Genomic DNA, 23,947 nt, shown 5'->3' with positions numbered 1-23,947 from the left:
AGAATCACACTGATCTTGGAACCCCATTAATGACCCTCCCTATTAATCTGTCTGGCCTATGCCAGTGGATTATGTCTGATGATATTTCCGTTCAGAACTGAGTGGTTGTCTAGTAAACCAGCAGAGGCTGAACTCATCGGCATTTAGGACATCAAAAGAATGCTCAGAAGGAGTACTTGTCACCTCTTTAGGGCTTAAGAGACATCAAGTACCATGTCCCTGGTTTTAATAGACTTCAGTAAACAGGGATAGGACTTTCATCTCTGAATATCCTTAGTGCCTGCCACAGCCCTCGGTAAAAATGAATGGAAAAGAAAATCAACAATTACATCTATTTGATCTACCTGAATACTTTGGTAAAAACAATCATGATCATAAAGATGAAGCTGATAAGCGTTTCTAGAATGCTTGACAGACACTTACAAAGAGAAGTGATGCATCAGTACCCCTTAATTCTTGCCTTATGTGTCTTCTCTGGCTCAAATGCCCAAGAGCTTGAAAGTGTCTATTTTGTACCATCACCAGAATACCTCTACAATTTCGCCTTTATATGAAAACAAAAAGAAAATCTTTGTTTCGTTTATTTTTTTTTTGGCTCAGAGTACATATGCAATTTTGTGGCTGGATGTAATTTTACCTTTTGCCCATAGAAACCTACAGACAGTTGTAATGCAGGGATAATTTATTAGCATAACCCAACCATTGACATTTTGTCTAGGTGAAGGATGAGTTTGGCCTTCTCTTGGTCACTTCTCTCATAGCTGAGGGACATACACATTAGGCTCAACTAGACAGGGTCAAGGGGACATTTGTGTGGGACAGGCGTCGTGTGCAACACACAGGAGACTGAGATCTCCTTCCATGATCTTCAGTGTCAATAAGAGAGAACAAGATGGCTATGAACAGCCGCACCATCGGCTGCCTGCGGAAATCTCTGAAAGCAACGTTCTACTATTTTTATGGATTACATCAGGAGCTACGGTTTGGGGGGCAAAATGAGAAAGAACTCTTTTCTGTGTGTATGCTCCAGAGCTCCTGTAACTTCTCTCTCAGAAATGCAAAATTACCCAGTCCCACTCAGCGTTCCCACAGTACCTGGGACTACTCAGTGTAAAAGGTCAATTAGAGAAAGGAAGGGGCGCCTGGGTGGCACAGCGGTTAAGTGTCTGCCTTCGGCTCAGGGCGTGATCCCAGCGTTATGGGATCGAGCCCCACATCAGGCTCCTCTGCTATGAGCCTGCTTCTTCCTCTCCCACTCCCCTTGCTTGTGTTCCCTCTCTCGCTGGCTGTCTCTATCTCTGTTGAATAAATAAATAAAATCTTAAAAAAAAAATTAGAGAAAGGAAAAGCAGCTAGAGTAAAAACCAAACAATGAAAGGTAACTTGAGATATCTTCGGGAATCCACCTATAATATTTGTAGGTAGATCAATAAAAGTCTTGGGAAACTTTCACATTAAAATGTATATATTCTGATATTACAGTAAAATCAATCAGGTATAGAACAAATAGACTAGTTTTGAGTCTGCTGCTAACAAGCTCTGCCACTTTGGGCAAGATAATGAAGTCCCTGGAGTTTTTGCTACATGGAGGGGCCGTGACTAACTAATTTAATCTTAAAAGTCCCATGAATTTATGATGTCATGGACTATATCCTTCTGGGCTTTATTAGAAAACTCTATATGATTTTGCAGGTTCCCTTTACTCGATTGGAGGATTTCTCCTTCCTCTACCACATATAATTTTCTTAAACTGTTCTAATGACTTCTCTCTACTTCTACATTGTATCTGAATGAATGACACTTAATTCACCCAAATTTTTTAAGACAGTTTTGCTCAGCTCTCAGGAGACTAAACTAGTATGTATCATATATAAAATATTTATAGCATCAGTAGAGAGTTCCGAATAACAAATGGCTTCTATTTAAATGATGAGAGACTGTTTAACATTTTCAAACTTGGCTTTTTAGTCGATGCATTCTCAATCTCACTTGATTTATGATCTAAATTTAAACAGCTCTAATCAAATATGTAATTTAATAATCTTATTGATGGAATTCTTATCTATATTTTTTGGTTTTGCATTTTGTTTTATAACAATAATTGGGAAGGATTCACAACAAAAACAAAAACAAAACTAAGTTGAAGTTGGAAGCCTCTGGGTTCTATTTGTTGTTTTTTTTTTTAAAGATTTTATTTATTTATTTGACAGAGATAGAGACAGCCAGTGAGAGAGGGAACACAAGCAGGGGGAGTAGGAGAGGAAGAAGCAGGCTCATAGCGGAGGAGCCTGATGTGGGGCTCGATCCCAGAACACCGGGATCATGCCCTGAGCCGAAGGCAGACGCTTAACCGCTGTGCCACCCAGGCGCCCCTCTATTTGTTTTTTTACTTTATTTTTTTGCAAAAAGACACAGTTAGTCTAAAATGCCTTATTAAATTGTCTATAATGATATTCAAAAGCTGAAGGAGTTTAATTCCACAATAACTGTTTCATTTTTAAATTTGACACATCTTCAGTTTATGCAACTTGCCTGAGATTGCACAGCTGTTTTTATTTATAGTCTAATGGGGGAATTTCACTTGTCAAAGATGCTATGACAAGTAAACGTCCCTGTACACATTGCATTCAGTGACGTGGCCCACTTGCAAGCCAACAAAATGTCAAGAAATACCATTAAAATCCTTTTAGCTGCAAAGACACTGAATTATCATTCTTTTCAAGTTCTTACTCTTTGAGGGGTTATTACAAGAAAAGTTTACATGCAAAAAAGTCCATTAATTTATGTAACATGCTTACTGTATTTAATTAAGTAAAGAAAGTCAGTCTCATCTTCAGATCTTAATGTGAACAATATTCATCAGTAATCGTAACCAGGTGGATATGCTGTGATGATGCAGAGATTGTGATAACCCAGCAGGCAGTTAGCAGGTGTATTTTCGGGGTTTTACTAAGGAAAGATGGGTTTGCACAGCATAGAAACACCCAGTCCTCTGCTTGTCTCTATCTCATGTGGGATACTCACCCAGTTTCTATTAAATGCCGCCCAACATAAAAACTAGACAAATTCTAGGGGTTTGTGTTGCTACTTGCTAAATGCCCAGCTCTCTTTCAAAGTATGCACTAGATCCATTTTCTTTTTTTTTAAGATTTTAATTTATTTATTTATTTGAGAGAGAGACAGAGAGAGAGAGAGCATGGGCAGGGGAGAGGGGCAGAGGAAGAGGGAGAGGGAGAAGCAGGCTCCCCACTGAGCAGGGAGCCCAACGTGGGGCTTGATCCCAGGACCCTGGGATCATGACCTGATCCGAAGGCAGACACTCAATCAACTAAGCTACTCAGGGGCCCCTAGATCTACTTTCCTACATACAAATATATGATCTGTAGTTGTTTCCAAGTAATGATAACTGAAAGGTACCTTTGCCATTTCTTCTTCAAAGAACTCAAGTGATTTCCTGCTGGTCCTTCCCACTTAAGTTGGCCATGGGAGTCCCAGAGGTGACCTGTCTTCCTTCTTATTGCCTTAAAGTTGGCTTGCTGATGGTAATGGGATGCACCCAATCCATGGTTATTTCAAGATCAAGTGGGTCCATGTACCACAGAATGATGGTCTTTTCAAATAAGGCTATTTTAAGAGATAATAAAATATCCACGTACTATTATTTATTTCTCCTCTGTGCTTGTTTTAAAATTCAATTCTGCTTATAAATATATATGAATATATATTCTGGTTTGGAAAGATTTATTGGAAAATACAAGGAGTGTTTACTCATTATACGTCTTTCTCATTCATACCTGTTGGAAGTATGTTTCAGTGTTTTCAGGTATAAAGTAAGACCAGTCTTTGGTAAAGGATAGTAAGACCCCATGCACTATCCCATCAGTGTTGGGGAGATTTCTTAAAAGTCAAGTGCCTTTGACATCATGAACAATGGATCTGTTATTCACATTACGAAACAAAAATTTGTTTTTTGTTTTAAATAAGTAAAAAATGACTGTGAGTGGAAAATTCTATTCGACTACTCATTTTCATAAGATTTACAAAACACTTTTCTGTGCAACATATTCAGGTATTTTGAATTCAGCAATGCAGGCAGATACTTTAGTATAAAAAATAATGTGTTCGTGGGGCACCGATATGGCGCAATGGGTTCAGCTCAGGTCATGATCTCAGGGTTGTGAGATTGAGCCCCCATCAGGCTCCCAGCTCAGCACGGAGTCTGCTTAAGACTGTATCTCTCTCACTCCCTCTGCCCATCCCCCCATGCTCTCTCTCTCTTTTAAAATAAGTAAATAAATCTTTAAAAAAAATAATAATGTGTTCGCACCTGGAGATTATCTGAATGATTTCCTATCTTCCTCTTTAACTTTACTCACATTGTTACTTTTTCATTTGTTTCTGAGAGTTGTGTTAGCATAACAAAGCCTGCCTTTTTACAGATCTAGTCTTCTTTTCTTATGAAATTACTCAAAATTATTTTTTTAATTCTACAAAATCTAGACAACCGACATTCTTACTTTAAATGTAAGCTCGCTTATGAATTTCTCCCCAACAGCCTCGCAGCTTTTCAGGAGTCAGGGAACTGAAGCCAACAAAGGCCATGCACATGACAATGGTGCACCTGTCAGACTTGGCGGGGCGGGGGGGGGGGGGGGGGTGGGGAGGGGCGCTGATTAATAGGCACCACCTGAAAGCCCTTTCTGTCTGTTCATTCCAGGGGAAAGCAGAAAGCTCACCCCACCTGATCCCAGATGCAGTGGAGTCTTTGAGTCAGATATCATATCAATCTTTCCATTAGAAATTTCTCGCTCCAATATCAGCAGTTCCTCTACTGTCACCAATATCGACACACTCTCCTCTCCCTTTAATGTCCTGGACAATCTCAAATTAAAAATGGTGTTTTATTCTGTAGTTTCAAAATAGAAAATTCCAAACTCTGTTAGCAGATGGTCTTGCCAGTAGTTATTTGAAAATACAGTTAGGTCTGTCTATTTTTGAAACTTGTTTCATCCTATGAATGCAGAAATCATCTTGATGAGATGAGTATTAATTTTAGTAATTACCAAAAACTACCTAATGCAGGCTCTTTGCCTCAAAACATACCATGATACTTTTGAAAAGATATTTTGAGTATTGAAAAGGAAAGTTCCGGCATCATCGTTAAGGTAAAAAGGTAGCGAATGGATTGGTATAAGCCTGAATAAGTATGGTATAGGGTAAAATAAGTATTATTATGATGATGAAGCTTCTCATAAGGACTCAGTAGCATGATTTAAACGTTATCATTCAAAGAAGTGATACAGATAAATATAAGGAAAACATGGAAGCCAAAGCCCGAAATGAAGCTTGCAAGCGCCTGATTTTACAAAAGCGAAGCCACAAAGAAGAGAGGGCTCACTTTGCAAATCTTGGAAACGGCTGGCACAGTAACTCAACACGGACATACATCCCGTGAGGGGCCAACCAGACCTTATTCTCTGGATTGTCCTCGGCCTCAGCAGGACGAATCCAGTTTCCAAATCGTGGACATTCTGACACCACGGTATTTCTTGCCCATGTTTCTTAGAGAGTAAACGAAGTGTGGACTTCCTCCAATAGTTGGCAACAACACACAATTCTAAGTATCTGGTGCTCGGTTTGAAATCAAAAGCCTTTTTTTGTACTTTATTGACAGCTTTGGGAAATAGCTTTTGTACAGCTGAACTTCACCTAAACCACACAATTCCAAGTGGCGGATGAGAGAAGAAGCAAAGCTGTGGGTGCTAGCATGGGCGCTGCCCTATGCCTTTGGTTTGGTCTGGTTAACTGGCGGTCAGCAGGCAAGGACAGGGGAAAACTACAGGAATCTTTAAAAGTTGTGGTTTTCAGGATGAAAACATATCACGCAACCTAATTATCTCCTTACTTTGTGGATATTACTGTATATAACCGAAACTTCAGAGCTGTCAAAGCAAATCTCAAAGATGGGGAAGGTGGACAGGGAAAAATGCCAAACAAAACAAAAACAGCCCATTTTTCAAGGACAGGGATTTTCGGTTCCATTAAAGTTCCTTACTATGTAAATAAGTAGGTGCAATGACCCACAGAGCCAGTGTAGAAAATATGTCAACATAACCCAACAAAGTCTAAAGGGCTCACTCATTTCCCTACTCAATTCATCCCAGTCACTCTGTTTGGACTTGTATTAATTGGAATTTATGATAAGTATATTGGGTGTCATGTGGTAAAACTAACAACCTCTTTAGAGCATACCACATTTCATGGGCAACATGTAACAAATCACTTTTTAAAAAACTCAATGCGAACCAGTTCACTGAGGTCACAGACACTTGCTATCAACCATCCTTGGTTTAAAACCCTGACATTTGTTTTTTTTTTTGTTTTTTTTTTTGTTATTTATTTATTTATTTATTTATTTATTTATTTTTTAATAATGATTTTTTATTATATTATGTTAGTCACCATACAGTACATCCCTGGTTTCCGATGTAAGGCTCAATGATTCATTAGCTGTGTATAACACCCAGTGCACCATGCAATACGTGCCCTCCTTACTACCCATCACCGGTCTATCCCATTCCCCCACCCCCCTCCCCTCTGTAGCCCTCAGTTTGTTTCTCATAGAAAACCCTGACATTTGTAAAGACTAGTATACTTTGGGTCTCTCCAGAATGACACCTGAGAGATAAAATCAGAATCATCAACAGGATGGGTCCAGGCTATGTGGCATTTCCTTGCTTAAAACAGGGACTTCATTAACTCTCCTGGGTATAGAGAACGAAGATATTTTTCAGAACTGTTTAAATAAATGTCATTCTGTTTATCAAAACAGAGAAATCTGGCAGGCATTTCAAACCATATGGGGCTTTTGAAAATATATGAGAAACATCTGATTATGTGTTTAGCTGAATATTATTAAAACTGCATGTAAGCCCTTGGGAGAGCATTTGGCCTAAGTTCCCTAAAATCACCCTCTCGAGCATCCTATTTGATATATTATTATGTCACAAAATTATTCCAATATAAACAAAACAGAGCCTCAATGAAACCAAAACAGCCCTCCATTATTCAGCTAATTCCATCAATAACTGTAATTACAGATATCCATAATCATTTATTTTGACTCTAAGGATAATATATAAAACCCAAAGCTATAATGTGTGAAAGCCATAGATTCAGTATAAAAATGAGAGTGTCTCATTGCAGCTCATGAAAGACAAATAAGTCCCCCATTTGGAAGAGCAGGTATCTGGAAGGGCTGACAAAGTGGAAGAGAGGAGAAGAATTCAGAGGAGCTTGTGTTCCTTTGAATCATCTCAGTATCATCGGGAATCTTCTGTTACAGCCTCACTCCACCACTGAAACATCAAAGTCTGCTTTCAAGGAATGTAATGTCAACACCGGGGACCAACCAAGGCTTATTTCCTCTCTACTTACAAGTTTAATTAGATATTAACAAATGAATAGTCTTTTTTTTTTTTAAGATTTTATTTATTTATTTGTCAGAGACAGAGAGAGAGAGACAGCATAAGCAGAGGGGAGAGGCAGACAGAGGGAGAAGCAGGCTCCCCACTGAGCAAGGAGCCTGATGTGGGACTTGATCCCAGGACCCTGAGACCAGGACCCGAGCCGAAGGCAGAGGCTTAACCGACTGAGCCACCCAGGCGTCCCTCAAATGAATAGTCTCAGATCTAAACATCAAGTAGGGCTGCTAAGTAGAGCCCCATGCAAACCATTTCAAAGTAGTATTATGATATATATATGATTTTTATGAGTGGGGCATTATCGACGCTGCCATTAGTGAATGAAAAAGAAAACATCTATGTTAAAAAACCTTCCGTTAACATGGACTTGAAACCCAAAGTCTTGCAGAGTGCCCTGCTAAGAAACTGTGTTGAACAGATTTAGGAAGGGGATGAAAAATCTCAGGGAGATACGAACGCGAGTTGTGCCAGCAGAAATGTGCCTGTGATCGCGGTGGCTGAGGCCCAGCAGCTCTTTGTACCTTGTGCCAATTTCGGCACACTCCTCCATCTCTTGATTTTGCCTCCATGAGTGTTTACCACCCAGACACGATTCAACAAATATTCACGGAGCACCTACCCCAGGCTGGACTCTGGGTTAATTTCCTGTCTCCAGGACATGGGTTCTTTCCTTGTTTTGCCTAAGCATGGGTAATATTTAATCAGTCTGGGTTATAGTCTAATTCCTAACCAAAAAGGACTCCACAACTGTCTGTGTAAACCCGTTTCTTCCATGGTTGGCATCGACTGATGCAACAGACACATTTGTGAAAGTGGGGTTTTCGGTGCTTTAGTTCAAGTCAACTCCCTGTCTTTGAGGGAATGTGCCCAGAGCTCTACCACCCTGGAAAATATAGCTATTATACACTTATTTATTCTTACTTTTTATTTTGGGGAAAATTAGGGGGTATTTTTTAAAAATATTATTATTGAAGTATAGTGTACATTATGCTATAAACGTAAATCACAAATGGGGTTGCCAGATAAAACACAAGACACTCCATTAAACTTGAATTATATGTCTATGAAATATACTTTTACCAAAAAATTATCTGGTGTTTATCTGAAATTCAACTCCAAGCAGGCATCCTGTATTTTTATTTGCTGAATCTGGCGAGGTTAGCCCTAAGTACAAATTGTTCATGTCCTTAAAAGAGCAAGCATTAGAAGACAATGAATGAATATTTCTTTCCATTCGTGAATCATATAAATAACAAAATACAAATAGGATACAAGTCAATAGTGCCATTGGTTGTTAGCTCAAGGAAGACTTGGGTGGAAAAATCCCCTTGATCAAAGCAAATCTTTAATCAGCTGCAAAATGAAAGCCTCGCTTGCATATGCCAGACACATGTGGATGTGTATGGCTAGAATAAAGCATGGGGACTATGTTAGAGTCAGAAAGATCCTCCAAAGCCATAATGGTAGCATCTGAAATCCCCTACGTAGAATTAATCCAGGTTGGCACAGACTAAGCCAGCAAGCAAGCAGCACCACGTAAAAATATAGGGCAGTGACCAGCAAATATTTTTTGGGAAGAGGCTGATAGTAAATGTCTTCAGCCTTGTGGTCATAGTCTCCGTCACACCAACAGCATGCCGCCATTGTAGCTCCGAAGCTGCCATACACAGCACAGAAGGGAATGGGTGTGACTGTGTGCCAATAAAACAGTAACGGGAGGCTAGCTGGATTTGACCCTTCAGCTCTAGTTTGACAACCCCTAAGGCAAAAGAAGAATTTGTTGGTCGCTCCTTATACAGCTGATAAGACTTTTAATTAGAGAAACTAAAACCAATTGTAAGAATTACTACGTGCCGTCAATCTAATAGAATAGGCAGGAAACGGAAAAGCCTCGGTTTGTGATATTCTAAAAACTCAAATTCTCCATTGTAAGTGCAGCGAAGAGGACCTTGTTAGTAATGAAATCAACCAGCTGGTTAAATCAGATCTAAATTTTGAGGGTTGGAAAGATGGACAGGTCCACTTATCCATGATGGAGTAACCACATACATGTCTCTCTCATGTGCAAAGCTCACAATGAGGGCTTTGAAATCAAGTATTCATCCATAATGATGAAGAGAGTGGGGAAGAGACAGTAGCAGAAGAAATTGCAACACATTCTGGAAACTGGAAGTGAATGTACAATTTTAATTGATTAGAAAGCGAAACATTACAGTCTGAGCTGTGATCATTCTCTGTCCCCACTTAGGGCAGAGGCAACACTAGAAATGGTCTTTCCAGAATGTCTGGTAACAAAGGAAAGGGAGAATTTTTAAATGTTGAATGGGAAAAGTTATTTTTCCCATGTATTGTAATGCCAATAATTCTTTTCAGAGAGTCTCAAACACACAGTCCCATGGTGTCATGTGTTGGAAAGAAGAACATCTTCAAGCACCTGAATCAATACACATTAGTAAACCTGATTTTATTAAATGCAATTGACAGGTGTCTGGGTCTACCAAATTTTCACATTACTTTGAATTAATACCTATAGAACAAAAAAAAATTCTATGGGATTTCTTTGGGATTTGATGTGTTATCCAATGACAATGGAAACCTACTTTACCAAAACAAGGTATACTGGGTTTACTTAAATTACAGTCAATCTTACCATATTTCATCTTTTAAAATGTTAATGCTAATGTCATCTTAAAATTTCTACTTTTCACTAATAAGACATAAAATATACAGGTTGCTGGAATGATTAATTTTTAGTTTTGTATCTTTTCTCTCTCATTAAATAAATAGGAAAATAAGACCATGATGTCTAATGGAATTAATGGAGTTATGTATGAATTTTTATAGATTGTTGTTAATTAATTATTCCCAAGAGCCTAACACCAGCACATATATTTACCGAAAGAATATTATGTCATTTATCATATCCCTTGCTTAATAAGAACTAGCAATTTTATACAACAGATCACATTGCATTACTGCAAATTAAATAATGAGTAACAGGATACAGATTTATTCTTGTTTATATAACCTATAATAAAAATGGATAAATTCATTATATTAGCTCTTTACTGCTTTTGGTAATCAGTCTTACAAATGTCTATGGTAATTTATTCCTTAGTGGGTCTTATGATGTTCTTTGAAACACATATTAACTCATTTATTTGAACCGAGCTATTTCGTTTGACTGTTTTGACAGAAAGGAAGTCGGATATGGTTGATTACTTTGAAAAGAGGGCTGATTTGCTAATTACGTTACATGGTGGAAATTTCCATTTACTCAGAAAGCCTTATACATGATCCAAGGCTTTGACAAGAACATATGTAAGGCACATTTTCATTTTTTTAAAAATGTAGCATTTGGAAAGATTTATTATAATTCAACAATACAGATTGTTCTCAAGTCTGTACTGACTGAGGTTAGAAGAGCATCTTTAAGGAAAAAAAACAGGTAAAATTAATGACTATTTTATAAGTCCTGTTATAACTACTTTTGGTTTAATGATGAGAATTTGAGAAAATGAATGATTATAGTCATGGGTAATAAATCCTTTTGAACATCCGTGCTTCCAGCTGTTTGTTTTCAGAAAATTGAAGGATGACATAATTGAATAGTCAGCAGGGGTTCTTGGTAGGGGGCATACTCCCCAGGGGAGATCTGGCAATCTCTAGTGTCAGTTCTGGATGTCACAACTGTGGGTGTACTACTGACATCTAGTGGAAGAGGCCAGAGATGCTGCTAAAAAGGCCCCAATGCATAGAGCAGCTCTGTCTCCCCTGCAAGGAATGATCCCGGCCCAAAGATTCACAGTATGAAAGTAGAGAAACATGGATACACAAATAAATTTAAATCAGGAAAAAATAAACTCCACGTATTAAGAGATTCATTTAAATAAATTTTATTTGACAATTATTGATACTTGCATTTTAGTTGTTTAATTACGTTTTAATTAAATAATGTCCATTTATGTTGCTTTGATTAATTATGTAACAATAATAAATGAAATCATAACACAAGCTGGGGGAAATTTTTAAAACTCTCCGAGTTAAAACAGTTTTGCTTCAGACAATTGTCTTAGTCGTTTCAGGCCGCTATAACAAAATACCTGAGGCTGGGTAGCTTTGAAGCAACGGAAATGTATTTCTCACAGTTCTGGGGCCTCAAGTCCCAGCTCAGGCTGCCAGCACGGTCAACTGAGGGACCTCTTCCGGCTTCCTAGCTGTGTCCTCACACGGTGGAGGGGCAAGGTGGCTCCCTGGGCCACTTTTACTACATATATTTTAAAAGGCTTTATTTATTTATTTGAGAGAGAGAGAGAGCACAGAGGGAGAGGGAGCACAGACTCCCCATTGAGCAGAGAGCCTAATGCAGGACTGGATCCCAGGACCCTGAGATCATGACCTGAGCCGAAGGCCGATGCTTCACCGACTGAGCCCCCCCAGGCGCACTCTGGGCCTCTTTTATAAGGGCACTAATCCCATTGATGAGGGCTTCATCTTCATGACCTAATCACTTCCCCAAACCCCACCTCTGAATACCATCACGTTGGGCGTTAACATCTCAACATATGAATTCTGGGGGACACAGACTACAGCAGAAAGTAAAACAAGTTATCAATAAGAGATTTTCAAGCATCAAATATTACTTGAAGGTAAAATTCTCTGAGGAAAGTGAATAAAAACTAAAATTCAAGGAGGAAAACAAATGATGTAAAATTTCCCTATCAGGGACGCCTGGGTTAGTTGGTTAAGCATCTGCCTTCATCTCAGGTCATGATCTCAGGGTCCTGGGATCGAGTCCCACATCAGGCTCCCTGCTCAGTGGGGAGTCTGCTTCTCCCTCTCCCTCTCCCTGCCACTCCCCCTGCTTGTGCTCTCTCTCTCTCAAATAAATAAATAAAATCTTTTTAAAAAATTACCCCATTAAAGAAGAGCTTTTTCAGGGTTTTTAATTCTTTTTTATTGGTGTCAAAATTCTGTGGCAATTAGATTACATCAGACACGTTTGAAAGAGTGATGCGTTACGGTTTTGTGCTCAGATGCTAATTTCTACAACGTGCTGGAAATTTCACCCCTTCTATCTAATTAAAATGATGATGTAAAATTTTATGCATAACTTAAGTGTGCTACAAGTTGTACAAGTCGGCAAGATTCTCTCGGGAATATTAAAGCAAAAATGTCTGAAGTCCACCAGTGTACAGGGCTGATCCAATTCCAGACACATGGGCAGAGACAAATCCCTTCCCGTTCCAGGATCTCATGCCTTTTCTGCTCTCGCAGCCCCCAAAGCGTTGTGAACAGCAACTTCTCAAGTCCAAATATATTAGTCATTCATAGCACTGAAAGCTTTTAAGTAAGAATCCCCAAGTTACTGGAGTAACTAAATAATATTTGGATGCAATGAGATCAAGGTGAAAAAAATCCTGCATTGACAGACTTAAAGAGTAATGCTTCTGTATGAAGAGAAATTATCATGCAGATGCTTCTTGGATTTTTAATTTAAATATTCATTAGGTGAATTTAAAATATATTTATAATCCTCTTCCTTTGAAGAACAGAGGAAGGCATTTATCTGAGACTAAGAGCCTTCCCTACTTTGTGAAACCCAAGGTCTGGAAATTTGAAGATTTCTTTCCATTTTTCTCTAGGGCAGTTGAATAACATTTAAGAAAGGCAACACAAGAGGGCACTCTCTCCATCCTTTAATTCCCAGATATCCCCAAGCAGAAGGAAAACTGGTGTTTCTAGAGTGACCAAGGTGGGGTGGGGGACTTGAAAATCAGTATGGACAACAGGTACAGATGCTTAAATCAGGAAATTCTGTCTCTACTTTAGATAGGTAACTCATTTTCCCCATATTGTTCACTTTAAAAGTAGTGCACAATTCTTAATTTTTTTCTTATTTATTAAGGCAGCACCATACAGGCAGTCTGCCTATGTGTATATTGACAGAGAGTCAAAAGGAAAAAGGGAAGAAAAAAATTAAATGTAAAATTGCCAAACCAGCATATAATGTCAGCATCTTATGGCTTATTTTTCCCTGTAAATAACAAACTATATTGTTTCACCTGAGCCCAATATATTGTTTCACCTGAGCTGACGGAGACGACTAACATGAAGATGTCTATTTGCAGTCATTTATACATTCTGTGAAAACTACACATGCATTTAAGAAAGGACCACATATTCCAAAACTGATTGTGCGAACAAAAAATTGTATACACCTTGGGGATGTCAGAGTTTACCTGAAAATGTCTGTATCTGAGAAGCCAGCCAGACCTCAGCTCTGCTCTTTCCAAGTTGTGTGAATTTTGTAGACATTTAAAAAAAAATCTCTCAGTGCATTTAGTCCATTCCTCTCTAAAAACAGCTATAAGTGCATCTACCTACTTCTCAAGAATGAAAGAGCCAGTGAAAGTGTCTCATTGGCGCACATATCACAGAGGGGCTCATTAAAACAGTAAAAACAACGAAAGAATAAAATAAAACAATAACAACCACCAATGATCACTCTAGCTGTTAGTGCTGGTTAATTAGGATCTTCTTTAAAATGGGTATGTAGTGTACGAATCCTTCCACAATTAAGGATTTTCTAGCTTTGGAGCCTCTTCTTTCTATACTTTGTTGCCCATCAAATGGAGTATCAGCAAATCACACCTTTTTGGGAGGATAATTTTATATCCATGAGCTCTTCCTTCAAAACTAGATTTTACCTATTATCGTTAACTATTTAATAGAAGAGAATACTTCAGCACACAGATGTCTGTGCTTTACTATCTCATTTAGTCGACATAAAGAACTTGCAAATTTGACTCTATTACACTCATTTCATAGGGCAGAAACTGAGGGGTTGAGGAAGAAGTTTTGTGACTCGGGTCACAGACCAAGTGAAGGGTGAATCTCTGGGATTTCAGCAAACATCTGCCTTTTCGCAATTCCCACAGGCACTCGCTAATCCTGCATGCTGACTTTGGGTACATCTTCTCCTTCTTCAAGGAAACATAAAGTCCAGGTGAGCAGAGACGTTTTGGAAAAGGCTGCTGAGGGTGGAAGGCTCCTTCTGTACAAGTCATGCTTGCTCTGAAACTCAGAGCCCCATCGGCCCCAGCCAGGCAGTCAGCTGGCCTCAGAGGAAGGGTACCGGAGCTCACTGCCACCCACTCTCCTCTTTCTGGCTCTCCATCCTACTCCGGCTCCAAACCCGCATCCTCTCACCGTGCTCCGAGAATGCTGTCATTTGCTTGGACAGAGCTGGTCATGCCTTCTTTCTATTCTGAGTTCCCTATTTATATGCAGTTCTGGCACAGAGCCTCCAGACATTGATTTCTTCTAGTCCTGATGATGATGATGATGGTGGTGGTGGTGGTGGTGATGATGATAATGATGATGATAATGATGATGAATGATGATGACGACGAATGACAGGTTGGTGTTTCCTCTGTAGAGTTTCTCCCCAGTTGCTGGCACTCGTCTGGGAATTGCGCATGTCCCAGACTGCCTGGTGATGGCGCTGTGGATACTTAAACCCCCCGAACTCGCTTTCAGGAGCCAGAACCAGCTTCCGGAGCTCTTTGAACAAATGATACCTTCTATTAAGTGCAGAGCTCCCAGAAGCAAAGACCCAGCTGCTCTTATCTGAATGCCATCAAAGATCAAGGGTCATATTTTATCCCATTCACTGGACTTCCAAGGAGTCTCTGGTCAGCAAACTCCACCAAAGCTGGCTGTTTCCCCTAAGGGATCTGGAATCCCAGCACGTCACCACTGGCAGCTTCAGATAAAAAGCTCAAGTCACTACTCTCCACTGCCACTTTGTTCTGGCGTGACATTTTGTGGTTTTGTGCACCTGAAGTGGATGTGCGGGTCAGTGTGGAGGTTTTGGAATGGACACATATGTGTCTCTCACATGCATCTGAACACGCACAGCCACCAAGCATGTTGGAATGACCAAATCCCAAGAACACTGGCCTGCAGCCATCGGTGGCCTGGACAGTCCCATCTGAGCCCTTTCACAAGTCTGCTTGGGTGCAGAAGGCCTTTGGATGAGGTAGGTCTGCCAACACAGGGCATGGACAGGCGCCCCAAGCAGGTCCCAATGGGAAGCAGGCTGTGGGGTCTCCCCTAGACTTCCTCTGCCTTGCTTCTGCCATTTTCAGGCCTCGTGGCTTTGTTTCCTTTTGCTTTTCTCACATTCTCTTTATCGCAGGAAGTCCGCTTAAAGGATTTTTCGAAACCAATACAGTGTCAACTTCTATCCAATGAGACAGTGAAGAGACTTGGGGCTGACTGTCATCTCCTGCCACCAATGCGTGTTACCTCTTTAACATTACACAAGTAACCCGGCACTGGGCCCCCTCTTTCAGGATGTATAGTCGAAACACTTGTTAAACAGTAGGCTCTGTGACAGGGCTCTCTGTTTCCTTTCCAAACTCGCCCTGTGCCATTAAACTGCCATTTGAACTCAAAAGATCCAGTTCAGTTTCCCAGAAATACCCATTTGCTGCCTCCTTCTGGTGTAGCATCGCAGAACTGATTTGCTGCTGGTAGCTCTCCTTCTGGAAAGACGCTGTACCAGCATATCGGTTCTGTATTTCCAATAAGCATTCACACTCCAAGTCTCAGGTGCAAATAATGGTCTCTGAAAACAAATTCTTTCTTGAGCTTGCTGTCACCTAGCTGGTAAACTAGCCCAATGGGCTTGAATACGTAGCACTCAGTGAGGAGGAAATCGCCCCAGTAGACTTCTCTGCCAAAAGTTCTCACCGTCACAACACAAACTTTGAGCGGCCTTCACCGTACCTACAAATTCCCCGGATTCCTTCTCATTTTGACCCTTTGATTCCCCAGATAATGAGAAAATAGAGAAAACACACCCTTCAAATTCCTAAACAGTATTAAGAATGGAAGTCATTTTTTTATTTTTATTACTTTTTATTATAACAGGAATTGTCAAACACGGCCCAAAATAGACAGACTAGGGTGACAAACTGCTAGGTATTCACTGCTCGGTTCTACCGTCAACATCTTCCTAGGCCCCCCTGTGTATTTTTCCTTTGGCCAAACATTTTAAAACGACTCTCAGAAATCAAGTGACCCACTGTCCCTATTTGCTCTGGATTGTCCCAATATTAGCGCCGAAAGCTCCATATCTCAGAAATCCACTCAGTCCCAGGCAAAATGGAACAGTTGGTCAAGACATCATTGTTCTGGAACTTCTTCACTATATATCCCTAATAAATACGGAGTTTACAAAACTTAACCGCAATACGAATATCACACCAAACAAAATTAATGGCTATTCCATGGTATCATTTAATACCAGTCATGTTCATTTTTCCTTGACTTTCTGCAAAAAGATAACATTTTTGCTGCTGATGTGTTTGAATTAGGATTCCTCTGACCGATCCTGCTTCCTTTCCATCCATGAGAGCTCCCCCAGCCTTTTTCTTTCCTGTGTCAGTTATTTCTTTAAGAATTGAGTTATTTCTCTTACAAACTGTTCCACATTCCTGGTGTTGAAGGTTGATGTGTTTGCAGTAATTCTTATTTTTATTTTATTTTTATTTTTTTAAATTTTATTTATTTATTTGAGAGAGAGAGCGTGCATGGGCGTGTGTGCTCAAGAGAGAGCACAAGCAGGGTGAGGGGCAGAGGGAGAAGCAGACTTCCCACTGAGCAGGGAGTCCAGTGCCGGACTCGATCCTGGGACTCCGGGAGCATGACCTGAGCTGAAGGCAGAAGCTTCACCAACTGACCCACCCAGGCGCCCATTGCAGTAATTTTTAACATGCTCCTTTATTGCACGTATTTGTATAAAAAATGCTGATTAGCTCTGGAAACTTGATTAGATTCAGGGTTAATATTTCCTTGGGGGTGCTAGGTACTCCTGGCTGCATCCCAGCAGGACGCACACAGAATATGGATAAGCTTGACCTGCTGTTCTGGAGGGGCACTCATAAAACCATGAACGTGCCCTGCCGATCTCTCACCTGAAGGTTTCAGCGGCCACCGACGTTCATTGTCTTGATCTATGATATCATTAGGGGTGGCAAAGCAAGACATTCTAATTCTACTAGTCTTTCTTCATTTATTCATGTGATTCTCTGCAAAGAATAACTTTCCATCACTGACTACCTGATTATTATTTAGTACAATCCAGACGGAAAGACAGTATAAATGTGTGACACTTTTCTCTCCTTTACTCATTTTCAGAATAAATAGCTGGTTCCCTAAAGATGACCAATTAAGCTTTTTGAGCGGAAGGAGGGGGAGTAGAATTTGAACTCTCTGGTGCCTGTTCTCTGATGCATTTTCATAATTTACTTAGTTGCCATGCACATGCAAATGTAGTTGATACTCTACCATAATTTCCTTAGCAGGTGTGCACATGCAAATTTGCGTAGTACCTTCCTTCTGTTCTTTTCACAGGGGAACCTTTACCCATTTCAGGGGCGATCATGGTGATGACCATGGCAAGCACAAGGCAAAATTATTAAATCAGAAAAAGGTATACTTTTTTCTTTACATTATTATTATTATTTTTTAAGATTTTATTATTTATCTGAGAGAGAGAGAGCACAAGCAGGGTTGGGGGGGTACAGAGGGAAAAGGAGAAACAGACTATCTGCTGAGCAAGGAGCCCTGCGCCCTACGGACTGAGCCGCCCAGGCGCTCCTTGTCTTTGCATTATTACTTCTGTTCTTCCTGACCCTTGAACATTAACGTCTTGGGATGGCTCATTTTATGTCCGTTGTATCTAGCCTTGCAATCACCCAGCCGCACTAAGCTCCCAAGTTTCCTTCCCTCTGCATCCCATCTCTCTTTTTCCGTAAATTTTCCTTCTCACCATTACCTGAAATCTGGCCCACAATCTCTAATAATCTAATGTGCACCATGATTAGTCCTCCTAACCCCTGAACTCCAATGTGTTCCTTCTTTTCCGAACCCTTTCTTCAACTCCCAGAATTTAGATCTTGAGAGAAGTCAATCCTGGGGCACCTGGGTGGCTCAGTCGGTGAAGCATCTACCTTTGGCTCAGGTCATGATCTCAGGGTCCTGGGATCAAGCCCATGGGCTCCCTGCTCAGTGGGGAGTCTGTTTCCCCTTCTCCCTCGGCCCCTTCCGCCACTCATGCTCCTGCGAGCTCTCTCTCTCTCTCAAATAAATAAATAATCTTTTTTTAAAAAAAAAAGCCAATCCTTTGATCCAAGGGAACATAGGTTTAATTGCACTTTCCCAAAGTTCTTGGTTTATTCAACCTTAAAAAAGAAGGCAATCCTGCCTTTTGGGACAACACGGATGGACCTTGAGGGCATTATGACAAGTGAGAGAAGCCAGAGAAAGAAAGACAAATAGTGCATGATCTCACTTACATGTAGATTCTAAACACACACACACACACACACACACACACACACACACACACACACACAAAGGGTTGAACTCATAGGAACAGAGAGTAGAAAAGTGGTTGTCGGGAACTGAGGGATGGAAGGAGGGAGAGGTTGGTAAGAGTACAAACTTTCCGGTATGAAATGAGTACGGTCTGAGAAGCTAACATAGAACATGGTGACTGCAGTTGTATAACTGAAGTCTGGTAAGAGAGAAAAACAACTGTTCTCAAAAAGAAGGGAAGAAGGGAGGGAGGGTGGGGGGGAGGAAGGAGGGAATAAATGTGAGGTGGTTGGTGTGTTACTTAGCTAGGGAGGGGGTAATGCTTTCACAATTTATGTACACATGCATGAAATCATGACACTGTATACTTTAAATATCCTACAATTTAATTTGTCAATTATACCTCAGTAAAGCTGAAAAAAATGTTTTGAGTTTTTCTCCTTTAGAACTGTATTCACATTTTTCGAGACTCCTAGAATACTTCCCCCACTTTGTTGGAATAATCCAATCCTTCCTTCCTGTCAGGTCTGATCCCATTTGTCCTCCTTTGTCATGAGAGTCACCTGCCTTGGGAACTTATGTGATTATTACAGTAGGATGCCTCATGAATATGTCACTATTGTGGTCCCATTATATTTTCTGTAATATTGTTTTTTTTTTTTCTGTAACATTGTTTAACCCTTTTAAGGGCTTAAACTAAGATCTCCATACTAAACGGTACACTCTTTGAGGCATGGGCGGTGTGTTATATTTTAAATAATACCAAATGAGCTATAGGCACAGCATGAATACTGGCATTGATAGTAAAATGCCTGTAAATGTTTTAGATGAGAATGGGGGCATAGGAGACAATTCTAGAACATTCCATTCACCCCTAGGCTGACAAACATTTACACTGCCTCTAGTTCAGCATGATATTTCTTCTGAACTGTTCTAACATTTTTTAAACTTCCTGTTTTCATCTCTACTACTGGAAAGTGATGAATTTCTGTGTAAACAATCTGGCCGGTGTATTTTAGGACACACATAATTCCCACTATGACCTATATTAGCCGAATTGCCAGAGTTTTTATTAGCCCACCAGCATAGTCCAGGTGGGGAAATGGTGATTCATAGGTTCCATACACTGTTAATATGAGACACAAACTGATACACCCTTCTTTTTCTTAAAAAAATTATTTATTATTATTATTATTATTTGACACAGAGAGAGAGAGAGAGGACAAGCAGGGGGAGGAGCAGGCAGAGGGAGAAGAAGAAGCAGACTTCCAGTTGAGCAGGGAACCCAACAGATGCTTAACCAACTGAGCCATCCAGGCACCCCCACTTATTTATTTTGGAAAGGGAAAGAGAGAGCACAAGCAGGGGGAGCAGCAAAGGGAGAGGGAGAAGCACACTCCCCACTGAGCAGGGAGCATGACGCGGGGCTCGATCCCAGGCCCCTGAGATCATGACCTGAGCCGAAGGCAGATGCTTACCCAACTGAGCCACCAGGCGCCCCCTGATACACCCTTCTAGCGGGCAATGTGGAAATAAATACAAAACACCTTAAATTGGTGGTACTCTTAGTCCCACTGACTCCATCCCTATGAAGTCATTCTAAGAAAACAATTAGAGATATATACCCACAAAGATAGATGCACATTGATTCACATCATGGATATTTCAGAGAAAGTGTAAAAATGAACTGGAAGTCCAAAAATAACAAACCATATTAGATGTGTACGATGGTATAACTACTCAACCATCAAAAATATTTTCTAAAGGAATAGCTATAAAACAAAATTCACTATGAAGTAAAAGGAAATGGTTTAAAAGCAGTAAGTGAAATGTGCACATAAAAAAACTAGCTAGAACACCCCAAAACAGTATTAGTGGGTCTCTCTGGATGTGAGCATTACAAATGACTTTTAGTCTTCACCTCATGACTTACTGAGATTTTCAAGTTGTCTCTAATGAAAATATTATTTTTAAACCCAAATGACTACGCTATATGGCAGTTTTATGATTACCATCCATAGCTATGACCAGCAATTACACTTCCCTGTACGTTGTGCAGAAATGTACAGAAATGCATGCATACTGCTACCAAACAGATGCAGAAGGATATTCTGAACATGTGGGGTGATGCTCGCACACTGTTGTGAATGTACGAAATGCCACCGATTGTACGCTTTAAAACGGTGAGTTTAATGCTACGTGAATTTCACTTCAACAAAAAAAGAAATCAACGAAGAAAGAATATTGAGAGAAGTCATTTGTAATAGAGAAAAGCAGTGAAATAATGCAAATGCCTGACAGGAGCAGAAGGGATAAATACATGGCGGTATAATTAACCCAAGAGGCTACGGTACAGTAATGGAATCAAGGAGGTGCTGTCATAGGCAGTGACATGGAAGAAATCTCACAAACTCAGCACCGAGGGGAAGAAGACAGACACAGAGGGAACACATTGTATGATGCTATCTTTGTATGCAGGGTGAGAAACAAACAAAAGTCACTTGTAGTGTCAAGTCAATTTTGAGGTTACCTGTGTGGAGGGAGGGGGCTAGTGACAAGGGGTGAGCATGGGGAAGGGTCTGGGTAGACAGGGATGTCCCGCTGGCTCACCTGAGTGGTCGCTGTGTGTGCAAGTTCATAGTCATGAAAATTCACCAAGCTGTAAACTTGCAATACACGTGTTATTGAGAACATTCTATGGCTTTCATTCTTATCTGGTGCCCTGTAAATCTTCCAGTCCCTAAATCACCTCCCCTGTTGCTAAATATCTCCTTTAATTAATGAGATAATTCTATTGCTTATAAACTTGGACTCTATTTCTATAATTCCCAATTTTAGACATTGCATCCACTCATTCAACAACTGAATTCTAGTCTATTATGAACTCAGTCTTAGGTGAGGGGGAGACAGAGCCAGAAAGAAAACATATACTGAATACTTTATTATTTTTTTTAAAGATTTTGTTTATTTATTTATCAGAGAGAGAGAACGAACAGGGGGAGGGGAAGAGGGAGAGCCAGTCTTCCTGCTGAGCAGGGAGCCTGACATGGGGCTCGATCCCAGGACCCTCAGATCATGACCTGAACCCAAGGCAGACGCTTCACTGACTGAGCCACCCAGGTGCACATACTTTAACATCCTTTTAGGCTTGGACCTTTTTCAAACACAAGAACACAAAATTTGCATATAATTTAAAGAACTCAAAATTCCCCTGTAGACTCTTCTCCAGCCCAGAGTAAGAGCCCTGCTTTAGACACTGCTTCTCAAGAGTTAGGTGAGATCTGTCTCACAGTGTTATTAGGTACTATCTCTGCTCTTGCTTTTCTAAAAATTAAATTTGCACCTTGTAAATTGGTATTTTTAGTCAATTTATTTGTCTATGGGGTTGTATGATTTCCCCCCTCAATTTATATCACACTTTCAAACTTTCTGAAATTCAAGATTTCTTCTGAAAAGGTGTCCTATGAAATATTCCAGATCTCTTTAAACATATTAAACAGCAATAAAAATCACACTTTACTGTACTTGATGAACACAGTGATCTTAACTGCTCAAGATAAAACTGATATCATTGCAGGGGCGCCTGGGAGGCTTAGTCGTTAAGCGTCTGCCTTCAGCTCAGGGCAGGATCCCGGAGTTCTGGGATCGAGCCCCACATCAGGCTCCACTGCTGGGAGCCTGCTTCTTCCCCTCCTACTCCCCCTGCTTGTGTTCCCTCTCTTGCTAGCTGTCTCTCTCTCTGTCAAATAAATAAATAAAATCTTTAAAAAAAACAAACAAAACTGATATAATTGCAATTTAACTTCTCCAAAATATTTTGGCAGATATGTTTTTCATTACAATAAGGTAACTAATAATGATAATGTTTTTCTGTAGACTATACAGGACATTAGAATTTAAAAATCAATTTCTAAATTCTTCATAATATAAGGCCAAATATTTCACTACATGTAAAATATTCCCTCGTGTTTGCATCGTTGTAACTCGTGAAGACTATCAGAACACAACTGATCATAAATGTGACAAAAAAACAAGACTATATACTCATGTGTAGTGCTAATTAAACCATTCACATTTATCCCAACTTCCGCAAGCATTTAAAGGAAAAAGAAATATAATGAACGATGTCTTGTGTGAATAAACAAAAAGATGACATGCTCTTCTTTAATGTGATACAAATTTCAAAAAAAACCATAATTCCAGAAAATGCATTTATAAATTATATATACACATACGTATATACACACATGGACGTGTGTGCACGCATGTGTGTGCGTGTGTGTCTGCTTTTCAAGAAATCTGATGTGTTTCCTCAGGACACAACCTCCACCCTCTTCCCCGTGAGAAATACCTCTATGATCCAATCATGAGTCAATTGTTTTCCAGATTTTACCAAGTTCAGTGTTTTACTTTTCATTTTCTTACAGTTCTCTTGTGTCTTACGAGCATGGCCTTTGTGTTACTAACAGATTTGTAACTTTTTATTTGCTGTCTTTGTTCTGCTGCATGTATTCCACAAATTGGGTCCTATCGTGCATCTCCTAGCCTTCTTAGCAAAAACCGTATCTAATCCTACACTCTTTAGGACAACTAGATCTCCTTACTTTCCAGAGTTAGATAAATTATATGTTGTATGTTGTAGCAACAATATATCGATCGATCTTCTAGGTGAAAAGATGCCCTGGTGTCAAAATTATCTAGGACTTCTGTAATTCTCTAATCAAAATTTGAACTATTTTTGCCCTGTTTTATGTAAGATCATTCTCGACCCACTAAAAATCTTCCACTCATTCCTGGAACACATTGTATTGGGCTAAGACTTTGGTATAACTGTAAGCACTATTTTCTCAACAAACTCTGAGTGAGAATGTCAACCACTGGCGGTTGGTTACTTCAATCCCCTGGTCTTTTCACCATAAGTAACTTGGGTTTCTGGGGATGGTATAGATATACAGGTAAATAAAGGGCAAACATATTTTAGAGTAAAAAAGAAACTCCTATCAACTTAGACCCCTCCCTCTACCTCACATCATCAATTATAGGTTCTGTGGTTTCGTCAATTCTATTTCCAA

At 40.0% G+C, this 23,947-nt stretch overlaps 1 long non-coding RNA gene across 1 annotated transcript in view; it reads right to left on the bottom strand.

Annotated features, from left to right (window-relative positions):
• LOC113240754 (uncharacterized) overlaps positions 1–23,947 on the bottom strand; it is a 500,727-nt gene that overhangs the window by 6,417 nt on the left and 470,363 nt on the right. The gene's annotated exons all lie outside the window — the stretch shown is intronic.

The sequence above is a fragment of the Ursus arctos genome, chromosome Y, assembly GCF_023065955.2.
Source record: "Ursus arctos isolate Adak ecotype North America chromosome Y, UrsArc2.0, whole genome shotgun sequence".
In the NCBI taxonomy this organism is placed as follows: Eukaryota; Metazoa; Chordata; class Mammalia; order Carnivora; family Ursidae; genus Ursus; species Ursus arctos.
Note: the sequence above shows the minus strand (reverse complement) of the source record. Positions and strands in the feature narration are given on the sequence as shown.